Here is a 23214-nt window from a genome sequence, read left to right as displayed (position 1 = left end):
GCTTTAGTTGTTATTTGAGGCCAATGAAACATTCTCAGACAGGCCTCTGCTAGAGTGATTTAGTGGGGATTATTATTCGGAAATGCGTAGATCCATTTTTGTTTTCGAATTGTATTTCTTTTTGTTTTTTTTTTTAAGTCATCACATTTCTGACTGGTTCGATGAGACTCACAATGGTTTCCTCACCTGTGTCAGTATTTTCACTTAAGAGTATATTTAGAACTAACGTCCACAATTTCTTGTTGTACATATTGCAGTTTTTATTTTCACCCACAACTTTTTCAGTCTACAGCTTGCTCAGTACATGGAAATAGCCCCCGACGTCTTAATAGGTGTCCAGTCATCCTTTCCCTCTATCTACTTCCTGTTTCCACATATTCCTTTCATCGCCAATTATGTGGAAAAATTCGTCATTTCGTATCTTAACAGTCCTCCCTGTTTTCAGCATCCTTCTGTGGCACCATATCCCAAACGCTTCGATTCTCTTCGTTGGAAACAGCAGCGATCTTAATGAACTACTGCTGAAATATTATACATAACAGTGTTGATCACATAAAAGCACTTTTATTCAGAATGATGACCTGTTTTCGACCCAATGTGGATCATTTTGTGGCCGAGCGGTTCTAGGCGCTACAATCTGGAACCGCTCCACCGCTACGGTCGCAGGTTCGAATCCTGCCTCGGGCATGGATGTGTGTGATGTCCTTAGGTTAGTTATGTTTAAGTAGTTCTAAGTTCTGGGGGACTGATGACCTCAGAAGTTAAGCCCCATAGTGCTCAGAGCCATTTGCACCATTTTTTGGATCATTTTGGACCATACTCAAGTGAAGAGGTGTGGAGATCGTGGCACGGAGCAGGAACTGTGGGTACCACTCACAGATGTCGACATCAGTGAGTGATATTCACAGTAGCTGGTCCGTGATATCGTATCCACACATCACTGGAGCGTGGTCTGAAAATGGTCCGCATCGGGTCGCAACCAATCACGATTAATGAATAAATGTGCTTTTATGGGATCAAGAGTGTTCTATATAATATTTTATTACTACCGTGATACTACATTTATTTTACTAGGAGATTTAGCAATGAACTGAAATAAAAAAGCCTTGCCTTCCAATCGCTTGTGCGTCCCCAAGATGAGAGTGAGAGGTAAGTTACTTAACATTATTCCCTCCTTACGCGAGTAATTCTGGGCCAGATTAACTGTAAAGCAACGTTTTTCAAACAGTAATTATTGCGGTCACCAAGATGGTTGTGACTGTTAGAAAAGGTCCTTGGCTTCAAAGAAGGACGCCAGGAGCGCAGGGACACATTGCTGGAACTTATTTGGCGGTTAGGACCATCAACCTTACAGATGCAGTTGTTTGTAGCAACGGCCGTTCAGGGTGATAATAGAAAGCAGTGCCGGCCCTGGCAGTACGCCGTGTTCTGGTTGGGACCGAGTTTTTAAACAAGACCTAACGAAGTCACTCAGCCTCTTTTACGTCGGTATACTGCAGCACTCAACACTTCGTGTCCGTGTCCATCACAGAGCACCTCACGGTCAACTGCCAGCCGCCGTCGGCGTGACACGAGCTACAGCTACGCTAGGTCACGCACCTTAATGTTCCACCGTAATTGATCACTCTTAGCACCTTCTCTCTCGATCGTGTCAACCTTATAGGGGCTTCTATGCTGCTGGTCCCGGCGGAGGTTCGAGTCCTCCCTCGGGCATGTGTGTTGTGTTTGTCCTTAGGATGATTTAGGTTAAGTAGTGTGTAAGCTTAGGGACTGATGACCTTATCAGTTAAGTCCCATAAGACTTCACACACATTTGAACAATTTTAACTTATAGGGGCTTCATTCATTACATGTTTGTGACTTTATTTTAACTGACGCTTGATAACATGTAAACGTAATACTGAATGAACCCCTAGTGTACTCTTTCCTTTCAATATCAGTGCTTAATATTCGTTTTCACTTGTTTTCTAAATCTTAAATGAGAATATATTGCAATTACGGAGTCGAATTTTGGCATTTCCTATTGTTATAACTGTGGTGCTGCCCCTCCTGTTCACCTACGCCGTCGTGATTAGCTTCTATTAATCACTGTGACTGCTTGATTCGCATCCGCAAATAGGATCGAGACAGATGCCTCTAGGGCCACAAGCCATGGCATAACCTTCATTGGGTTCCATTTGTTAGCAGAGGCGGTGGGCAGCGGGGGTAACACCTAACATGCTTCAGATGTACGGTGTCAGCAACTTCTTTCTCAAACTAAGACGTGCGTTTGATATTAGTATTTCGGCGAGAAATATTCATTTTTCAAATGACTGTCTGTTTCTTACATCGTGTTTGCTTTGTCCAATATGTCTTATGTTACGTTAGTCGCTAATCGCATTGCTGATACTCCTCAAAATTTTCCTCTTTCTGTGGTTTACCCTCAATACATATTCCGTCTGTAGTAGGTTACTCGGTCTATTCAACAGGTCCTGGAACTCCACTATTTTTTTACAAAAATGTCGAAGATTGGAATTTCAATGCCGTACCTTGTGACTGACATCATTTGAGTCTGACTTTTGTGCATACTTCTCACCTTTTTTTAAATTTCCGTTGCTGCTCTTTTGATGTACAATTTCAACAGCAGAGAAAAAAGACTGCTTCCCCGTCTTATACCATTCTTAATCCCAACACTTCCGCTCCCATTGTTTTCTCCTGGTTCTTGTACACATTTTACGTGATCTGTCTTGCCTACATCGTACATAATTTTTATCATGATTTTAACCATTTTGCGCTACTTTTTGTTGACGAACGGTTTTCCAGCATCAACAGATTCTATAAAAGTATATTGATTTTTCTTAAGCCTTGCATCCATTTCCAAGCGTAACAACAAATCTGCCTCTCTCTCTCTGATGCCTTTCTTCACCCTTGCTAGAGTCAAATTGATCACCATCTAACAGACAATTTTCTTCTGAATTCTTCTGTATATTATTCTTTTCAGCGTTTTGGACGAATGAATTATAACAATGATTATGGGATATTTTCGCATTTATCTGCCCTTGCAGTCTTCGTGATTTTGTACATAATATTTCTCCGGCTGTTTGTTTTATTCTCAGATTCTATACAATAACCCGAATATTTAATTGACTATTACTTCCACAATTACTTTAAAGACTACGATGTTTGATAGCAAATTTTCCCAGACTCTGACACTAATACTGGGTTCAGAAGCCCTCCAAAAAATGGTTCAAATGGCTCTGAGCACTATGGGACTTAACATCTAAGGTCATCAGTCCCCTAGAACTTAGAACTACTTAAACCTAACTAACCTAAGGACATCACACACATCCATGCCCGAGGCAGAATTTGAACCTGCGACCATAGCAGACGCGCCGTTGCGGACTGAAGCGCCTAGAACCACATTTTATGTTGATGACTCTGCCTTTACAATATCCGGAAGTTATTTAGGCTTTTCTGTATGCTGACTGTTCTTCTGACAAACTATATCAAACTTCCTTGTCTCCCCCTGCATTCTGGATTATTTATTTAGTTACTATTCAGTGACTTCCTTCCTTAGCTCGATAAAGCAGTCCAGAGTAATGTTAACCATAACATTTGATGGGATTTCGATTGCAGTTGGAGGCCACCCATACTTCGTATTCGTCCTTTTGAATTACTATGATTTTGGATAGGCTCCACCTCAAAACAATACCTTTTTCTCTTTTTACCCAGACATCTTTCGCTCAGATTACAGCATCATCAACGGTTTTTTTTAATTTCTTTTTATCAAACAACAGGGGAATTGCTGTATATTATCTGTACACATACAATTTCAGTCCCTTTAAAAAAAGTACTCACAAATTTAAAAATAGACAGAGCATTTATATACATCTTTCTAAACCATCCTGTAGTTTTCGGAAATGTCCGTACTTTGCGTTAAAGTTGTTTCTGTTTCACAATTTGTCATCGGAAACCGTTTAGAATGTAACTCAAAATATTATTTGCATCGAGAAAGTACGATTGGTTATGTTACAATGTTACGGTTTACGTTATGTGAAAGATTTCCCATTATCTTCGCTGTTCACTGCTTAAACATCCACTATGTCACTGTTTACAAGCTACGAAAACAACATAGCGAAAAGCTGAATGTGCCGGCCGAAGTGGCCGTGCGGTTAAAGGCGCTGCAGTCTGGAACCGCAAGACCGCTACGGTCGCAGGTTCGAATCCCGCCTCGGGCTTGGATGTTTGTGATGTCCTTAGGTTAGTTAGGTTTAACTAGTTCTAAGTTCTAGGGGACTAATGACCTCAGCAGTTGAGTCCCATAGTGCTCAGAGCCAAAGCTGAAAGTGTTGTCGGTGGGAGTGTGAAATATCATTTTGGCCTTATGCTTTGAGAGGTGTATCTGATACAGTGTGCGAGTGTGTGTATACGTGTGTGTGTGTGTTTCATGCGTTTGGATCATTTGAAACTTCTCTGAGTGCAGAGGTGTGTGTATTCGTCTAATTTGCTCTTCCTTCCTGCATTTTTTTTCTGAATTATTGCCGGCCGGTGTGGCCGTGCGATTAAAGGCGCTTCAGTCTGGAACCGCGTGACCGCTACGGTCACAGGTTCGAATCCTGCCTCGGGCATGGATGTGTGTGATGTCCTTAGGTTAGTTAGGTTTCATTAGTTCTAAGTTCTAGGCGACTGATGACCTCAGAAGTTAAGTCGCATAGTGCTCAGAGCCATTTTTGTTCTGAATTATTAGTTTCTATGGGTTGGGGGGGTGGGGGCTGTTACTTTATCTGAGAATTTGTAGTTCAGTAAGGAGGTCTTGGGTCTGTGGAGCCAAATAAATAAGGTTTTCTGCGAATGTAGAAGGTCAGCTTTTACTTTTTAGGGCTCTTCTACGTTCTCTGTATATAATATTGAGTTTTTGCTTTCTGTTCAATATATATTGAGCTTCAGTCTTGATATTTCTGTTGGTAAGTACCAGGCGTTTGTGTTTGTGTTGATATTGGTTGTCCTAAGTTCTCTGTATTGAATTATCTGCTCTACAGGTCACTTTCAGTCCTTATTTTGTGAATACGTTATCTCTGCTGTGAGCCACTTTGTTGTTGTAAGGCAGAACTTGTCCAAAAACAAATTTATTAGTAAGCAAACAAAGACATAAGAGTGAGCTTCAGCCTCAAGATAAATAGCGCTTCTTTAGCATAGTATAGTGTTATTGGAGCTCCAAACGGGTCTGTTTAGAAAGGGGACACTCTCCTTACAGCCAAATCTTTGAACTGAATAAATACTCCAATTCTTAGTTGTCTACTGGAAATCTCGCTGTCATTTGCTCTCTTTTTTTTTTCAGTCATCAGTCTTCTGACTGATTTGATGCGACCCGCGAACCTCTTCATCTCAGAGTAGCACCTGCAACCAACCTCAATTATTTGCTGGATGTATTCCAATCTCTGTCTTCCTCTATAGTTTTTGCCCTCCATAGTTCCCTCTAGTACCATGGAAGTTATTCCTTGATGTCTTAACAGATGTCCTATCATTTCGTCCCTTCTTCTTGTCAGTGTTTTCCACATATTCCTTTCCTCTCCGATTCTGCGCAGAACCCCCTCTTTCCTTACCTTATCAGTACACCTAATTTTCAAAATTCGCCTGTAGCACCCCATCTCAAATGCTTCCATTCTCTTCTGCTCCGGTTTTCCCACTGTCCATGTTTCACCACCATACAATGTTGTGCTCCAGAAATACATTCTCAGAAATTTCTTCCTGAAATTAACACCTATGTTTGACACTAGTAGACTTCTCTTGGCCAGGAGTGCCCTTTTTGTCAGTGCTAGTCTTCTTTTGACGTCCGCCTTGCTCAGTCCGTCATTGGTTATTTTGCTGCCTAGGTAGCAGAATTCCTTTACTTCATCTACTTGGTGACCATTAATCCTTATGTTAAGTTCTGCTGCTTCTCATTACTTTCGTCTTACTTCGATTTACTCTCAGTCCATATTCTGTACTCATTAGATTGTTCATTCCATTCGACATATCACGTAATTCTTCTTTACTTTCAGGCAGGATAGCAATGTCATCAGCGAATAGTATCGTTGATATCGTTTCACCTTAAATTTTAATTCCACTCCTGAATCCTTCTTTTATTTCCATCATTGCTTCATCGGTGTACACACTGAACAGTAGGGGGGAAAGTCGTCATTGACAGTGTATTACATTGATTAGTAATTCTCTATGAAAGATTTATAAATCATTATAGGTTTTCTTGCCATGTCACATCTGACAGAAACCTCAAGTTTCTGACGAAGATGATGGTTGTGATCGACGAAAGGTTAAACCGGGATCTCGTCATGAGAAACTTCCTTTCCGTTTCTGAAATGTGTCTCTCCCTTGTAGATGGAGCTGCTGATAATGTACTTAGCTCGATACTGGTCTGGCATGAAAATAAATTAGGTGTTACATTCAGCAGGCGTGATCGATACTTTATAGAAATTGTGATTATTATGAATTGAGAGGACTGCGGACAGTCGACTATGTAAGACGACATTTTTTACATGTTTGCAATTTATTTGCGTGATATCTACGAAATAAGAACTATAATGTTTTTTTTCTATTGCTCATTAAAGCTGATAAAGCAAGATGATTCACGTCAGTTAATTGTTCAGATATGCAGTATATGGTGTACGCTTTTCACCATGAGTGACAAAATCTAAACATACCAGTGCCTGATTCCGTCGTTTGACTGGGAGACAGCAATTTTTCCACTTATACATTCTCTTGTCGAATGACTGCTGCTGTTGAACCAAGGGGAAAAAATTAGCAAACCATTTGAGTTACTTCCACAATACGTATACTGGATAACTTCCTGATGTTGTCAACTTAAACTGCTTCGATTCTTTTGTCACACCAGGCTGAAATCTTAAGCCATTAAAAGCTTTTGATACGTTCGAAGACATTCTTCACTTTGCTCTCAAATTCCCTATTGTTGTTTGAAGAACTCAGGTGCAATTCCCTTTTGAAACACAGAGACGAAACATTGCCAACCGCTCTACCAGAGAAGCGCTCCAGATAAACCCGGAGTTTACGTTAAAAAGGCCTGTAGATTCGTCATCAAGACAATTGTAGATTTTTAAATAAGAGGAAGGGTAAAGCTGTCACCAAACCAAAGACTGATTTGAACACATGGAGTGTTTTACTAGCAACAGTCCTGTTAACAGTGGTATGCCCTAGCCGTCCTCCAGCCTTCTAACTGTCTTACCGAGCCATTTATTCATTTATTTATTGCTCATTTAGCCTGACCAGTTAGGCGCACCTACAGTTGAACCACGGTGCACATCGGCATTTTGAACATTAACAACAGTTATCGTAGGTGATAAAACTGGCATGTGATGGATAAAAATCCTAGTACTGACAAGAGATCAAAGCTCAGCTCACCGGATCTGTGATCTGGCATTCAACCACAAGTCTAACCCTACTACACGTTTAGCTCGATGTCCAGTTAAAAAGAGTACGCACTGTAACTTGTTAGAAATTCATATCTAAAGTATTTCACATGCACGCTACGTGTAGGGAAGCATTTTGATTCTATACAAGGAATTTTGGTATAGGCTGGAACATACTGAGAGAAAAAAAAGATTAAACGCACTGTACTACTTTCTCGCCATTCGATAAATGATACGACTAACATATAAAAGTGGAATTAAATATGGCAAAACTGGTAATGTGAACAAAATATAAAGTCCTAGCACAGGGGATGAATGTAGTGTGTCTTTGTACTTCGACATGTCGTGTCCTAGCCGTCCTCCAAAAGAGGCGCACCTGCTCAGGAGTAGAAAAGATTGACCTGATTATCCGTGGTTGCAAGTTAGGAACACCTGAGGCAATTATTCAGCTATTAGAGATGCTTAGAATAAGAGTATCTACATAATGAGCTCTTTCCTGTCTCAGAACTTAATGAGACCTTAAACTCGCTGAAATAGTGGATGTGATGGTGGTGCGCCTTCCCCTTCACCCCATTCTATGGTTAATTAAAAGGGTGATATCAAAAGCACTAAATGCCATAAAAAGATTATCAAGGGTCTAGTTACATTCCGTACAGTTACGTGCTTGGCGACAGAGAAAAAATATTTGATTTTGAGACGTATTTTTTCTGTAATAACTTTAATCGATGTAACGAGGAAAACTGGAAATACACTTATGTATTTTGCCCTCAAGTTTAAGTAACAATTTACCTCAGACCGAATCTCCTGCTGACAATGTCCGAGGTTAGGCACTGTCATTGTGAAAATGACTTCCTTCCGTTAGTCGTATCTGGACGTCTGGTATCTTACTTTTCCGTTTCTGCAATAAACGTTGAAAAAATTGAAAGAACAGTTTCAAAATGTAGAAAGTCCATACAGGAGAACAAACTTGATTACAGTATTGTAGAGGGAAGTGGGGAAGGAGACAAAGTAAGATGAGAGATGTGACTGAATGAAAAGAACTTGACAAAGCATTTTGGGAGAGCTAGCCATGATACAACTATTCCACTGAGTATGTATGAGACGGGCACAATATCCTCAAACTTCAAGAAGAATGCAATAATTCCTATTCCCAACAGAAGGCCGCTGACTGGTATGACTATCCTGAGCAGTCAGTCCATAAGACGTGCTTGCAAATTACTGACAAATTACTTACAGAAGGATGGAAAGACTAGTAGAAACACGTCGGGGAAGAGCAGTTTGTTTTCTGAAGAAATGTAAGAACACCCGAGGCAATACCGACTCAACTACTTACCTTAGAAGTTAGCCTGAAGAAAAGCAAACCTACGTTTAAGGCACCTGTAGCTTTAGGGAAAACGTTGAACGGTGTTGACGTCATTAAATACACTCCTGGAAATTGAAATAAGAACACCGTGAATTCATTGTCCCAGGAAGGGGAAACTTTATTGACACATTCCTGGGGTCAGATACATCACATGATCACACTGACAGAACCACAGGCACATAGACACAGGCAACAGAGCATGCACAATGTCGGCACTAGTACAGTGTATATCCACCTTTCGCAGCAATGCAGGCTGCTTTTCTCCCATGGAGACGATCGTAGAGATGCTGGATGTAGTCCTGTGGAACGGCTTGCCATGCCATTTCCACCTGGCGCCTCAGTTGGACCAGCGTTCGTGCTGGACGTGCAGACCGCGTGAGACGACGCTTCATCCAGTCCCAAACATGCTCAATGGGGGACAGATCCGGAGATCTTGCTGGCCAGGGTAGTTGACTTACACCTTCTAGAGCACGTTGGGTGGCACGGGATACATGCGGACGTGCATTGTCCTGTTGGAACAGCAAGTTCCCTTGCCGGTCTAGGAATGGTAGAACGATGGGTTCGATGACGGTTTGGATGTACCGTGCACTATTCAGTGTCCCCTCGACGATCACCAGTGGTGTACGGCCAGTGTAGGAGATCGCTCCCCACACCATGATGCCGGGTGTTGGCCCTGTGTGCCTCGGTCGTATGCAGTCCTGATTGTGGCGCTCACCTGCACGGCGCCAAACACGCATACGACCATCATTGGCACCAAGGCAGAAGCGACTCTCATCGCTGAAGACGACACGTCTCCATTCGTCCCTCCATTCACGCCTGTCGCGACACCACTGGAGGCGGGCTGCACGATGTTGGGGCGTGAGCGGAAGACGGCCTAACGGTGTGCGGGACCGTAGCCCAGCTTCATGGAGACGGTTGCGAATGGTCCTCGCCGATACCCCAGGAGCAACAGTGTCCCTAATTTGCTGGGAAGTGGCGGTGCGGTCCCCTACGGCACTGCGTAGGATCCTACGGTCTTGGCGTGCATCCGTGCGTCGCTGCGGTCCGGTCCCAGGTCGACGGGCACGTGCACCTTCCGCCGACCACTGGCGACAACATCGATGTACTGTGGAGACCTCACGCCCCACGTGTTGAGCAATTCGGCGGCACGTCCACCCGGCCTCCCGCATGCCCACTGTACGCCCTCGCTCAAAGTCCGTCAACTGCACATACGGTTCACGTAAACACTGTCGCGGCATGCTACCAGTGTTAAAGACTGCGATGGAGCTCCGTATGCCACGGCAAACTGGCTGACACTGACGGCGGCGGTGCACAAACGCTGCGCAGCTAGCGCCATTCGACGGCCAACACCGCGGTTCCTGGTGTGTCCGCTGTGCCGTGCATGTGATCATTGCTTGTACAGCCCTCTCGCAGTGTCCGGAGCAAGTATGGTGGGTCTGATACACCGGTGTCAATGTGTTCTTTTTTCCATTTCCAGGAGTGTACTTCGGAATTCTGAAGGTAGAACGGATAACATACAGTGAGAGACAGGTTCTCTACAACTAGTACAGACTGCAGTTATAACAGCTGAAGGACATGAATGCGAAGCAGTAATTGGGAAGGGAGTGAGACAGAACTGTAGGTTATTTCAGATGTTATATAATTTGTGCATTGAGCGCGCTGCGAAGGAACTGAAGGAGAAGTTTGGATAGGGGTAAAAGTTTAGGGAGGAGAAATTATAACTTCGTTGTAATGCTATCTACCATAGATGTCAAAATACTTGCAATAGTGATTGAACGGAATGGATGGTTTTTAAAAGAGGTTTTAAGGTAAGCATAACAAAAGAAAAACCAGTGCAATGAATTTTTGTCGATTTAAATACTGAGGGAATTAGATTAGGAAATAAGTCACCGAAACTGCAGTTGAGGTTTGCTATTTGGCAGCAAAAGAACTGACGGTAGTTGTTGTAGAGAGGACATAAAATAAGACTGGGAATACCAAGAATTTTATCTCTGAATGAGAGCATGTCGTACATAAATTTGAATTTTGGAAGGTCATCTGAAAACGTTGACCGTAACAATTCAGACAGGAAAAGTGTGGAAACTTTTGAAACGTTATGCCAAAGGAGAATGCTGACAATTACATGGGTAAATCGGATGGTGTGACAGTTGTCATCTGAAGATGGCCCAAGAAGCCGAAAGAGGTGGCTAGTAACAAAATAAATATAATTTTAGAAGATTAGAAACTGCTTTCTATTTAATATTATAATCATGTTCTGTCACATACAGACGAAAAATTCCGTTAAACAAATACCCACGTGCAGTGTCAGTCAAATTTGTATTACTTGCAAACAGGTGATCTGCATGCCAACAGCTACACTATCACGTAATGACAGTGATTAATGGCGCTTCTGTGCAGAAATATGAATTTTTTAAAGCAGTCACCAAAGTCGATGCCAACACGCTACACATATTCTACTTCCTTGAGGGCTGACCAAATCACCACATCACATTCACAGATTAGCAGTTCTATGATAGTCCTTTATAGTAAAAGTAGATTCGAATAACAGGAGAGAACCACAATTTGTTATCAATGGTGTGATGTGTAAGGATCACAACAAGAAAAATGCCTGGAAATTTAGCATGAAACTAATCGCAGGAACTTTTTAAAATTAATGTAACATCATTATGTAACAATCTATACTTCATTTGTTTTTTATGGTTGCTTGTCGTTTTGAGAAGCCTTGTTGTGGCGTAAGAGCGCTGGCAGAATTGGGCATTCACTGATACGAAAGGCCACTCATATTGAGCCTTGTTTATAATCTACTAGATGCCACCATCCTGCACAAATGATAGGCGTTCTAAAGACCTTGATCCACCGAGCCCATACCATCTCAGATGCCAATGGCAAGAACACTATACTCCGGAACATCGTACAAGCAAGTTACAGACATCAGGCAGTTCTCACGAAATTTTGTAGAACAATCTCTACGGGGGGGAAAGTTTCAAATGATACGGAAGTAAAATTACTTACAACAGTTTCTAATATGGCATTATACCGAATGGTTATGATTACACATACGAGCTGAGCCATGTTATGTAAATCTTTATCGTGTGTGCTGGCATTAAACAGAAAATGGTGTGTTATAACGAGTCATCCGGTAATTGAACAGCAATCAAACAGTGAACATCCACAGATGTGTTTTATTTAAAATTCATAACAAAAACATAGGGCGATTTCACATCACAGAACCGTACAGCACGTAATTTTCATCACATTTCACGTTTTACTTTCTTTAAAACCTTTCAAGAATGTTTTGACACAGAGCAAAAGATCTAAATCTCTAGTAAGTTTTACCAAACTGTGAACGAAGAACTCTGTTCTAGTGCAGCAAACCAATAACAAATGCGAAACGAGGTCCGCAGCAAGAAAGCAAGGAAACCTCTAACAGCCATCTGAAGATGGATTCAAATAGAAGTTTTGAAACCACAGTTTTGATTGGTTACTGTCTCGGATATAAATCTTATAATACATTGCTTTTAAGCACAATTTCTTCTGACAAGCTTCTGAGAAATTATTGGTGTTCACACAAATGGCTTCTATTCACACCACGAGTAAAAAGTTAGTTTAGTTTGTATTACATCAAGGAAGGAACGCTTTTTGTACTTTCGTTTCGATGGTTCCTTACGCTGCTTATGCATCGTCAGTTGTGCGAACAGGATACACCAGCCAAGAGGTCAGAAAGTACTTTTGTCAACTTCGGGTCACTGTTTTAATCGCAGATATTCTCTCGTACTTAAGAACGTGTCAGAAAATTAAATGAAAGCAGACGAGAAAACTCATATGTAGCCAATTATCCACTTAAAGACTACCCCAACCCGGCGACCACATAAGAGAGCATCGACGAAGTTCACAGCGCGACATTAGACGTTTGGTTATTAAAGATAATTGACTCCATAGGCGTATCGGAAGGATGAGTAGAGTACCTTTGTACAACTGCTTTTGTGCGCCGACACACATTACGGAAGAGACATGGTCCGTTACTTCATGCCATTATAGGAACAACAGCCAAATTAGTAAGTCGGTGAGTCTGCACCAAAAAAGAGAAAGTCGATTCCATTCATAAAGCCTTTTTGTAAGATATAAAAGCATTACTACTACCTGTTACGATACCATAGAAAAAATGTAAGTGACGAATCTGTGTAAGTGCTTTTAGTTGCAATAATATAATAATAATAAGGAATAGGCTGCTGCGACAAGGGCTTTCTGTATTCTGAATTCTCTTTTTCTGCATGCTGTTCTGGGCTGTCTTGTTTCTGAAGTTGCTGAAACTACACGAATCGTGAGGATTCTGTCTGTACCTATGGCTCTGAGCACTATGGGACTTAACTTCTAAGGTCATCAGTCCCCTAGAACTTACAACTACTTAAACCTAACTAACCTAAGGACATCACACACATCCATGCCCGAGGCAGGATTCGAACCTGCGACCGTAGCGGCCGCGCGGTTCCAGACTGTAGCGCCTTTAACCGCTTGGCCACGACGGCCGGCTGTCTGTACCTATAAGATGATTTGTATGATACTGAATTTCGATGAACTTTTCCGTTCTGCATTGGAATTAATGGCGAGATCATTGCTAGAAAGCGCATGTTGGCGTAATATTTCGTTGCAGAGGTTCCAGTTGCATACACATACCTTCTGTTGTATCCAAGCTTAAGCCTGTTCTTCAGAGACACTTTCTTCCAAGTTCAAGGATAAATATCGGCATTTCATTTGTTCATCAGCACATCAGTCACCCTCTTATGTAATATTATTATGGTAATTGCAGATTGTATGGGCTTTCGTTTTTGTTCTGATTTTCATGTTCGGTGGAACTGTAAGCCACGTGGTCTGTTGAAGGACGGCTGTAATACTGATGTTTCCGTTTCTTATTGGATTACTGAATAGTAACATAAAGCTCTCCGTCTTCAGGCCACAAGTGGCCCACCGAGACCATCCGACCGCCGTGCCATCCTCAGGTGAGGATGCGGATAGGAGGAGCGTGTGGTCAGCTCAGCGCTCTCCCGGTCGATATGATGGTTTTCTTTGACCGGAGCCGCTACTATTCCGTCGAGTAGCTCCTCAATTGGCATCACGAGGCCGAGTGCACCCCGAAAAATGCCAACAGCACACGGCGGCTGGATGATCACCCATCCAAGTGCCGGCCACGCCCGACAGCGCTTAACTTCGTGATCGCACGGGAACCGGTGTATCCACTGCGGCAAGGCCGTTGCCTAATAGTAACTTAAAGTCATTCTAAGGTTCTCTTTAGTCGTTTCCATCTCACAGCTATTTACCAAATCTGTGACGCTTTTGTGGGCTTTGCCCAGTTGGTCTTCTTTATATAGCTACTAATATCTGCCGTTGATGTAAGCTCAAACCACACTACTGGCCATTAAAATTGCTACACCACGAAGATGACGTGCTGCAGACACGATATTTAACCGACAGGAAGAAGATAATGTGATATGCAAATGATTAGCTTTCCAGAGCATTCACACAAGGTTGGCGCCGGTGGAATCGGTGGGTTCAGGAGGGTAATACGGAACGCCGTGCTGGATCCCAACGGCCTCGTATCACTAGCAGTCGAGATGACAGGCATCTTATCCGCATGGCTGTAACGGATCGTGCAGCCACGTCTCGATCCCAGAGTCGACAGATGGGGACGTTTGCAAGACAACAACCACCTGCACGACGACGTTTGCAGCAGCATGTACTATCAGCTCGGAGACCATGGCTGCGGTTACCCTTGACGCTGCATCACAGACAGGAGCACCTGCGATGGTGTACTCAACGACGAACTTGGGAGCACGAATGGCAAAACGCCATTTTTTCGGATGAACTCAGGGTCTGTTTACAGTATCATGATGGTCGCATCCGTGTTTGGCGACATCCCGGTGAACGCACGTTGGAAGCGTGTATTCGTCATCGCCATACTGGCGTATCACCCGGCGTGATGGTATGGGGTGTCATTGGTTACACGTCTCGGTCACATCTTGTTCCCATTGACGACACTTTGAACAGTCGACGTTACATTTCAGATGTGTTACGACCCGTGGCTCTAACCTTCATTCGATCCCTGCGAAACCCTACATTTCAGCAGGATAATGCACGACCGCATGTTGCAGGTCCTGTACGGGCATTTCTGGATACAGAAAACGTTCGACTGCTGCCATGACCAGCACATTCTCCAGATCTCTCACCAATTGAAAACGTCTGGTCAATGGTGGCCGAGCAATAAGCTCGTTACAATTCGCCAGTGACTACTCTTGATGAACTGTGGTATCGTGTTGAAGCTGCATGGGCAGCTGTACCTGTACACGCCACACAAGCTCTGTTTGACTCAATGCCCAGGCGTATCAAGGCTGTTATTATGGCCAGAGGTGGTTGTTCTGGTTACTGATTTCTCAGGATCTATGCACCCAAATTGTGTGAAAATGTAATCACATTTCAGTTCTAGTATTTGTCCAATGAATACCCGTTTATCATCTGCGTTTCTTCTTGGTGTAGCAATTTTAATGGCCAGTAGTGTAATAAATAGATTTGGCCTTCGGCAGCATCGTTATCTAAACAAGCTGCCTTCAGCATCAACATTTGCCAGCTGTCCGCATGCATCTGACAGCCAGTACAGGGTAAGTTAGTGTGGCCGGTAACTTCGAGACTTCATGCAGATCCTAGCCACACTTGGAGCGACTAATATAAATCAGTTTCATTTGCGAAAAAGTATTAAGTTCTATAAGTGATATCTTGCAGCCTCATACCATGTGATCTCGATATAAGAAATGACACAAAGACACTGTTAGATTTTACCAGGAAATCAGTTGTGATTATAATGTTGCATTCATTTAAAACATGTTTCAAGCGCACCCTACATTCTTCGTTGCACCACGAAAGTTCTCCCTGCTTCTGAACATATAAATGAAATCGACGTCAGATCGCGCTAATATTCATTACTGAGTCAAAATATTTCATAAAAAGAGGCATATCTTCAGGGCGTTTTCATTGAGTCATGTCAGTATGTACCCAGTTTAGGTTAAGAGGGGTAGGAGGCCTTCAAGCACAGAAAGCGTTATTTTATGTGTTTTGTAATACTGTCGTAAACCTCAAGAAATTCCATATAAAATAGACAAAATATGTTTAAATAATATTATGTCAGAACTTTAACCCTGCACACAGTAATGCTTCCCTATAGAAAATCTAACGGATGTGGAGAAACAATTATGGGGAATACCCAGGAAATTCAATAGGGTTGGCTTTCCCAGACCCCTTTTACCAAATTTAAAATTACAGGTAGCTGGAATAAGTAATGAACTGAAGTGTTTACGACACTCGTAGAAAGTATTTTGTAGACATTTTAAGAGTCGCACTTCGACAATGGATTCAAAACATTAGAAAAGACGTTGGACGAAGTGAGGATAGGAAGACTGTACGGAAAAGCAGATTCATTTTCATTTTACAAAAAGTCATTTTTGCTCCGAGATGCGTCCCTAAATGGGAAGAGAACAACAACTGAAATTTCTATGCCAACAGAGGAGACTTCCCCTTGGTTGGAACAGACTGTGCGGTTATCTCATAAAAGCTCACCCGGGATAGCGCTTTCTAATTGCAAAGGAAGTAATTGCAGGCAGGTGCGAACTGCTGCGAACGATCCTGGGTAAACGCATTCCGTTTTAAGTCGAGGTCAGTGGAACAAAAGAACAGCCACAGACTGCAAGCAAACAAAAAGTAAGCTAACATGGAACTGGCTGGGTCAATAAGTTTGAAGACGAAAGTGGAAGGCAATTAACGAAGACTAATGGTAGCTGGATGACGCATTGTAAAGGTAGGTTAGACAGGGAAGGTTCAGCACTATTCGCGAATGGGAAACAGTGATGAGAACAATGTTCGCAAAACTACGAAACGTCAAGGAAAACTGAAGAAACTGCATGACCAAATTTGTAACCATTGTTTTAAAGGTTTCATATAAGTCATATGACGCTGCAGGAAACTGTGAGCGCAGTAAGTTGTTAAAAACTCCCGTAAAACCGCAAGCAACTGGTTATTAGTGAAACGCTTTTCCAGAGGTAAATAACTTCTAAGATTTACCGTCCAAGATGCTACTCCAGGCAGGTGTAAAAATGAATGTGCGCAACGGAAAATACTGAACGCGAAAATGAAGATTTGGCCCTGTCTGACTAGCCCCTGAAGCAGATATTAGGATGTCTTAATGTTGGCATTATTTCCTCCTTGTTGCTCTTTAACTTATAAATTACAACATAAACATAAATGAATGATTAAGGGACCTAGTAACTACTAAATGATAAATGTTGTTTCTGCTTATACATTTATTGCAGATTAAATCCCATTTACATATTACAAATGTTTATATATCAATGTCCAACTGACATATAGAGATACAAATGAATTTCGTAACTAATATTACTGATCAATAGCCCAAATCTGCCCTTTTTATGGCTAAGCGATCTAATATATATAACAGGCGATCACTGACATCGTCTATGTACCAAACACTAGAAGTCACTACTTTCAAACATGAACTACAGTGGAGTGCAGCCTCAGTGGAAATAAAAGTTACGTGATCACAACTGTTTAGTTTTACAGTCCTAATAAGCCCAATGAATTAGCAGTATCACCGTACGTACTGCGTCCGGTGCGTCACAGTGATGGTTCTCGTGCACGTCTGCGACGATGGAAGAACTACAGCTACGAAATAAAAAAACTCATTCACACACTAGGAGCCGGTCCTCTGCCTAGTATAATCTAATACTGTCTTCTCCTCCCTGTGTTCTACAGACAAGAAACGCGAATTCCCAGCCACAAGGACGGAGTTCAGATAACGTCTCAACGTGGGTATAGATAGAAAAAGTGCTCTCAATCACTGAACGCTGCCTACTCAACGACAACTCCCTCCCCGAAGGCGAAGTCCAGAATCGTACAAGTTCGCAACAGTTCAGTGCCTAACCGTTCTAACTATAAAATCTTCTGAGAGCAAAGACAGCAAGTCCATCTGTACCAACAAAAGCTGATTCTGCGCGACTGTCAAACATGGGCGCTCAAAACGGAAGACCCTTTCTCTCCACCAATGTCTCCCCAGCAAAGCTCGGCTTCCCTCCATCGTAACTGCTGAAAGCGAATCATATTCTCGAAACCACGGAATATTCTCCCTCTCTACAGATTCTTCTGAACGCCGAGCAACCATATTTTAGTCTTCCGTCGTCCAGCGCGGAAAGTTTGCGAGGAAATACCTATCCGCGTTAATTAGGAATTCATACAATGGTACACTGCTAAGAGTAAAAATCCTCGAAAATAACCCACCCTGCGGGATTTCCGAGGTAACGCTTCCTTGTTCCTCGCTGCTTCGTCCAAGATTTTCAGAGTTTCAGAAGTATTATCCGCTTATCCTTCCAGCTTCGCTTCAATACCGGCAGCCATCACTCTATTGTGCTTCAGCGCTCAGATGTCCCGACCGTCCGTCTAAGGATACTTCCTGTGTTAAGGCAGACCAACACACCTGTGCGGGCTTTTCCACCCAGGGCCTGAGTTACGCCTTCCGTTTCATTTCCACTGGCGTTCCAACCTCTGCTAGTATACGCAATCATTCATTACGCCATTTTGATAATAAAGACAATCCATCACCTTTCATCCAATAAGCGTTAACAACTATTTACAAGTGCACGTGACAGTGCCAGTCTTCTTTATATATTCATCTATGCGATGTACAGCCTATCAAGTGATCCCTAATTCCTGCTGTAAATCACGGCAAAGTATGTAGATGAGTGCTTGTAAGGTGCGTAATTATAGCCACCTTACACCCGTATATGTTGCTAAATTTTTGTCTTATTTTCCGATGGTGTGTTATATGTACAGTGATCACTATCAATAAATTTAGCACTACATTTTCCTTAGTCCTACTCAAGGAGCATGAAAAGATTACGTAACTGTATATAAGCTTGTTTACCAAATGAGTGAGGTGACACAGTGGCTATAACACTGGACCTACATTCGGGATGACGACGGTTCAAATTGGCTTCGTGCCATCCACATTTAGGTTTACCGTGACTTCCCTGTATTGCTCCAGAAAATGATGAGATGTTTCATTCAAAAGCACACGGTCGACTTCCTATCCATCCTCAAAAAAATCTGAGCTCGTGTTCCGTCTCCCATGACCTCGGTACCGACGGGGCCTTAAACCGTAATCCTCCTTGCTTTTCTTATTTATCAAAATCACAGTCGCGTCAGCACTGTCCTAAAACTTTGCTAGTCTACAATAAACTGGAGTTTGCTGGTTTGTTTTCCTGCTTCATCAACTAATATTTCGTTCGCCGACAGTATTGCAGTTACCTCGCATCGCAGGATTATGAGAGTAGAGCGTTGACAGCGACTGGGGTGCATTTTAGGGACAACGTACTGTTATAAGAAGATTATCTAGGTGCTTGTTATTGCTTGAGTAGAGGCAATCTAGCAGAAGTACGAAGCCTTACTAGCCAAAACATCACTGAGGAGAAATAGTTAAAGACGTGGAAGCTTACTGAAAGGCACAGCAACTGACACATGGCAAGCACAGCGCACAAGGTGCATTGGTTTTCCCCAAGAATCCTCAAGAGACAAACTAAATCATGTAGATCCATCCAAAGGAATTATACATTTTTATCCTATACGTTTATAGACAATTAACAATATTAAGACAGGAACGTAACTGTGGATCGCTAAGCACACCTGAACAACTTTCAGTGCTTGATGTTATAGCAAATAAACTTCGTAGGAAAAAAAAGAAGAAAAAAGACGCTCCATGTTGAAATTATCGGATCGGAACGGGACGCTAAGTGGAAGATGTGGCGTACATGCACAGGCAAACAAAAGATTACAATTTCAGAAAAAGTGGATGAGTTATTCACGAGAAAGAGCCTCACAAACACCAATTCAATAACGTGTTGATTCATCTCTGACCCTCACACAAGCAGTCATTCGGCTTGACATTGATTGATAAGAGTTGCTGGATGTCCTCCATAGAGATATCGGGGAAAATTCTGTCCAACTGACGCCTTAGATCGTCAAAATACCGAGCTGGTTATAGGGTTGGCAAGTACGAACAAGAGTATTGTGGAAGGGCATTATCTTGCTGAGATGTAAACACAGGATGGCTCGTCACGAATGGGAAAAAAATGGAGCGTAGAATATCAAAACTAGACATGAATGTCTTATTGGGATTGCCGCTGTCGGTTCAAATGGTTCAAATGGCTCTGAGCACTATGCGACTTAACTTCTGAGGTCATCAGTCGCCTAGAACTTAGAACTAATTAAACCTAACTAACCTAAGGACATCACACACATCCATGCCGGAGGCAGGATTCGAACCTGCGACCGTAGTGGTCACGCGGTTCCAGACTGAAGCGCCTTTAACCGCACGGCCACACCGGCCGGCTTGCCGCTGTCGTTCTTTGAATAAAAATATAGCATTTCAGTCTTTGATCGCGATTTTTTATTTTCAATGAGTGGTTTCAGGCTAGCTGCCCATCTTCCGATCATCGATTGCAGTTACAGAGTAACCTGTCAGTACTGAACTATTGGTTCGCTGTCATAACATAGAATATCATCGATGTAGCGCTGTACTGTAAGGCAACATCGGATGACAACTAAAGGGGTCCTGGAATGAAATGTCGTGGCACTCCAGAACATCAGTCCTGATTGTCTGCCGCACGGGGTAGCCGTGCGGTCTAGCCGCCTTCCCACGGTTCGCGCGGCTTGACCCGTCGGAGGTTCGAGTCCTCCCTCGGACATGGGTGAGTGTGTTGTCCTTAGCATACGTTAGATTACGTTACATTAAGTAGTGTGCAACCTAGGGACCGATGACCTGAGCAGTTTGGTCCCATAGAACTTACCACAAATTTCCAACTTTTCCTGGTTGTCTGGCCATATGGTGGGTGACAGTCAGGTCCCACCGCTGTCCGGGTCGTCTGCTTATACAACCTCACTGATCGTGGGGGCTCAATTGGAAGTGGGACTCATCAATGAAGACTAATCCAGTCAGTGACATTCCATGCCCCGGACAGTGGTGTACCTGTCATCCATCATCTTGCCCGACAAGCAGGACTGATGTGCTGGAGGTGCCACGTCACTTCATAGCAGGATCTTTCGGCTGACATCAGCGGCGCTCTTACGGTACAGTGATAAGTCGACGATGTTCTATGTCCTGTTTTGTTGCAATCCTGGGCTCACATTTCAGCAATATAATGGCTGCTAAACCCAGCAAGAGTTTCTACTGCTTCTCTTCATGCATACCAAACGCTCGAACCAGCTGGGGATTTCGACGATCTAACACGCCAGTTGGACAGAATATGGCACAAAGTTCCTCAGGAGGACATCCAACAACTGTACCAATCAGGGCGGCCGCTGCGGCCGAGCGGTTCTAGGCGCTTCAGTCCTGAACCGCACGACTGCTACAGTCGCAAGTCCGAATCCTGCCTCGGTCATGGATGTGTGTCATGTCCTTAGGTTAGTTAGGTTTAAGTAGTTCTAAGTTCTAGGGGACTGATGACCTCAGATGTTAAGTCCCATAGTGCTCAGAGCCATTTGAACCATTTTGTATGAATCAATACCAAGCTGAATAACTGCTTGCATAAGGGCCAAGGTGGACCAACGCCTTATTGACTTGCTCAGCTTGTTAAGATCTTTCTTCACCCAGTATTTTCTGAAGTGGTAATCATTTCAAGAATGAGGTTTTCACTCTTCAGCGAAGTGTGCGCTGATATGAAACTTCCTGGCAGATCAAACCTGTGTGTCGGACCGAGACTCGAACTCGGGACCTTTGCCTTTCGCGGAAAAGTGCTCTACCATCTGAGCGACCTAAGCACGACTCACGCCCCGTCCTCACAGCTTTACTTCTGCCAGTACCTCGTCTACTACTTTCCAAACTTCTATTTGTTTGTGTGTGCATGTACGTCACATCAACCGATTTCCGTCCGATTTGGATAATTCTCTCGTGGTGCGTCCTCTTTCTGTCTTAAATTATATTATACCTACAATTTGGTTAGTTAAGTTTAAGTAGTTCTAAGTTCTAGGGGACTGATGACCTCCGAAGTTAAGTCCCATAGTGCTCAGAGCCATGTGAACCATTTCGTTAGTTTTAACGACGACTATAGACAGAGAAACATCGCTATAGTTGTTAGATCAAGATACTTCCTTTCTGTCATTGCGAGTAATGAAGAGTCTACGGAAGATCAGTGAGCAAAGGACAGCGAACAGAGGAGTGAGTACAGCTGAAGGGTTTCAAATGGTTCAAATGGCTCTGAGCACTATGGGACTTAACTTCTGAGGTCATCAGTCCCCTAGAACTTAGAAGTACTTAAACCTAACTAAACTAAGGACATCACACACATCCATGCCCGAGGCAGGATTCGAACCTGCGACCGTAGCGGCCGCGTGGTTCCAAACTGAACCGCCTAGAACCACTCGGTCACACCGGCCGGCTTATCTGAAGGGGAAGTGGGATCTGGCACCCGGTACCATGTTCTACCGGGACATTTCCAGCAAAAATGGCTTTTGATGGCTCCGGTAGGGATTTGATGGTTTCACAGCGCCACTCTGAGGACGAACAGCCACCGATGTCACACCAACAAAACTTTCGCTCTCAGAGAAAGGACTCATGTCAGAAAGTTTGCGTGTGGACTGGACAAGTAACATGACAGACTAAATCGTCAGTACCCAGATTGTAGTAATATAGCGTGTAGTTAAAGTGAATATTTAATTTTTCTTGAATAGTTGAGTGTAGATTCCGAGTATTGGAGCGCTAGTTGCTCCATGAATAACAGGCAAATCCTCTTAAAGTGTCATTATTCAGAATTTCCTTTTAAGATGTTTTACTTTTTTCATTTTAGGTGGCGGGTTCTTAGGAACAGTTTTTTTCTAGTTTTAGGAAATATTTCGAAATGTTCTCAGGTACACAGGTTGGTGCCGTCGTCCCATTGGTGGGATATTTTGGCAAGCTGACATGCTGCCATCTTCAGGTGGTTCTGATGGCTGGTAAGCCTTTTGTATGCTTCGTCTTATACACCCTCTCCCTCCTGCTGTCGAATTCGGGTCCTTGATACCGATGGCCATGCACGTAACATAGATATTCAACATTGTGTAACGATTGTATGTTTTAACGTCACCGTTACAATTTGGTTAATACATATAGCGTTAGCAAACGAGACTTCAGGTTTTGGTTGTAGCAGCTGTAAATACTAAATAAATTTCTTATTACTGACTACCAGTGTCAATCCGCACTGCAGATCACCTTCAGGTCTGGTGCTGCTAATTGCAGTTTGCTTACGAAGCTGTGATGTTCGGTAAGGTGCCGTTGAGTGACTGTAGGAATATACAAGATGACTTAGACAAAATTTCTAGCTCATGTGATGAATGGTAGCTTCCTCTAAAGGTTGGAAAAGTAAGCTA

This window comes from Schistocerca piceifrons, chromosome 2 (assembly GCF_021461385.2).
Source record: "Schistocerca piceifrons isolate TAMUIC-IGC-003096 chromosome 2, iqSchPice1.1, whole genome shotgun sequence".
Lineage (NCBI taxonomy): Eukaryota > Metazoa > Arthropoda > Insecta > Orthoptera > Acrididae > Schistocerca > Schistocerca piceifrons.
Note: the sequence above shows the minus strand (reverse complement) of the source record.